The sequence below is a fragment of the Dasypus novemcinctus genome, chromosome 3 (genome assembly GCF_030445035.2).
Source record: "Dasypus novemcinctus isolate mDasNov1 chromosome 3, mDasNov1.1.hap2, whole genome shotgun sequence".
Lineage (NCBI taxonomy): Eukaryota > Metazoa > Chordata > Mammalia > Cingulata > Dasypodidae > Dasypus > Dasypus novemcinctus.
Window position 1 is genome coordinate 92,559,775 of NC_080675.1, and position 2,249 is coordinate 92,562,023.

The following is a 2,249-nucleotide window of genomic DNA, read 5'->3' on the forward strand; positions in this document are numbered from 1 at the left end:
AGCCTAAGGCAGGGGAACTGGCCCTGCCTGTCTGCAGTCTAGCTCTTTGAGTCCGTGTTCCTAATGATAAAAATGGTGAGAGCCTACTATGTGTCTGGCACCATGCTACACCCTTTACCTGTGCTACCTCTGATGACTCCAAAGAGGAAATGTGGCTTATCTCCATGTTATAAATGACTGAAGTGACTCAGAGAGGTTCTGTGACTGACCTAGACCACGCAGCTAGAGAGCGGAGGGTCTGGGTTTCAAGTGGGTCTTTGTGACTGACTCCAAAGCATGTCCTCACCCGGCTGCCCCTCCCATGTCCCTGAGGCCTCCAGCGCTGGAATCCAGACTGGCCACTCCCCACAAAGCCTCCCTTTGGGTGAGTTGTTCCACTCCAAGCACTCGATGATAACAAGATCTACCTTCCCAAGCCACCCCAAACCTGAACGGGGCAAGCCTCATACTCTGCCCTCCTCCCCTTTCCTCTTTCCAGTTGTCCACTATGGATCAGAAAGCCGAGACTATGGGGTAAAGGGTGGGTGGTGCAGAGGTACAGCAAAGTGTCGAGCCAGCAGGAAGACAAAAGAATGACAAGACGGAGCAGCTGTTTGTAAAGGGAAACCTGAGACAGGCACAAAGCTCAGCTCTTTAATCCCAGGCTCGTGTGGAGCCAGGGTAGGGGTCCCCCCAAGGTCAGGTATTCTAGGGGCAGGTGGGTGGGAGAGTTCTCTCTCCACTTCTCGGTGGGTCTCCCCTCCCATGTGTGCAAACAACTGGTGCCTCAAGCCTCTTCCTGGACCACGTCTCCTGGCCCTTTCTGTCTTATTTCTGTCCTGTCCTTTTGGGTTTCTCTCTCTGTGCTGAGAGCTCTTCTAATTTACCCTGGTGGCCCCCCACCATTCCTGGTAGTAATTTTAGCAACTTTTCCTCTGACCTTCCCCTGGCATGTCCACAGCAAATGGCTCCTGTTTGGGCCTGACACTTGATCAGGGTGGTGACAGAGGCCAGACAAAGCAGGCACAATGCCGGGGGCAGGAGGGGTGACAGATCACCTTCCTTCCACTCCAGGCCTTATTTGGTCTACCTTGGTGAAGTTGCCCTCCCTCCACCTCCGCTCGCCTCTTTTTATTTATAACATTCTACTCTGCCCTCCTTTGTCTTGTCTGTTCTCACTCTGCAGTGCAGTCTGGATGGCCCCCACCCCAGCCCACCCCGCCGCTCACTCTGAAGTTCTCCCCACTGGGAATGCATATGTGTACACAGAGCCACTGACTGTACATGCAGCCCTGAATTTCACTTCTGTAAAAAGTAGAAGAGAGTTGCCCTGGAGAGTGCTCTTTCTTTTGGTCACAATATCCTCATTGACTGGAACAATGCCTGGCACATAGTAGGCACTTGCCTGGCCTACTCAGTAAATACTTGTTGAATGAACAAGTCAGCAAAGCTGCTCCATCTTCAGACAGCAGCGGGCGGAAGGAAGAGAATCATAATGCAGCCAAGGCAGGTCCTGGAGGGGCTGAGCGATAAGTGGGGAATCTTTAAGGACATCAGGCCTCAATCTGCCTGAGACATGAGGCAGTGAGCTTAGAGGCAGGAGGTGGGTTCTATCCCATGACAGGGTGTGGAGAAAGTATCACCCGAACACCAGTAGGCCAATGCCCCCCAACCCAAAAAGAGGGAAACAGTGTGATTGATTCTACTAAATGGGGAAAAGGCTTCCCAAGGAGGCTGGGGGCTGGCCTGTGGTAAAGACACCGCTTTGAAATGGCCCACCTTTGTGTCCTTTGTGCATCTAATTGCCTGCTCGGGAGCCCAAGCCCCAGGGAAATCAGGGAGGGCAGCAGCCCCTTGCTTGGAAAGCTGGAAGAGGTGGAAGAAAAGATTTTTAACCCTATCATCGCCAGTCCCTGAGGGCCCTACCGGTGGGCCTGACTCAGCACCTGGCAGGGCCTGGTCGAGACCCTCACGATGTGTCCTGCTGGGCATGTCAGCAATAGGGCCCGCTGGGACCGCCTCAGCAGTTGTGTACCTCAGCACGGCCCAGCTGTGGCCGCATCAGCCACGGCGCCTGCGGCTCCTTGTTGTCCGTCCCCACCAGCTGCTCCATGTCCTCAGACTGCCTTGGTTACCAAGCAGCCCCCGCTGATCCAGGCCCTGCCTGGATTCGCTCTTCCCTGCTGTGTGCCCCCTCCTTCAAAATGTACCTGCTCTGTACCCCAAACCCCAGGCCTTCCTCTCCTCTTCCAAGCCAACAGCTAATCAGA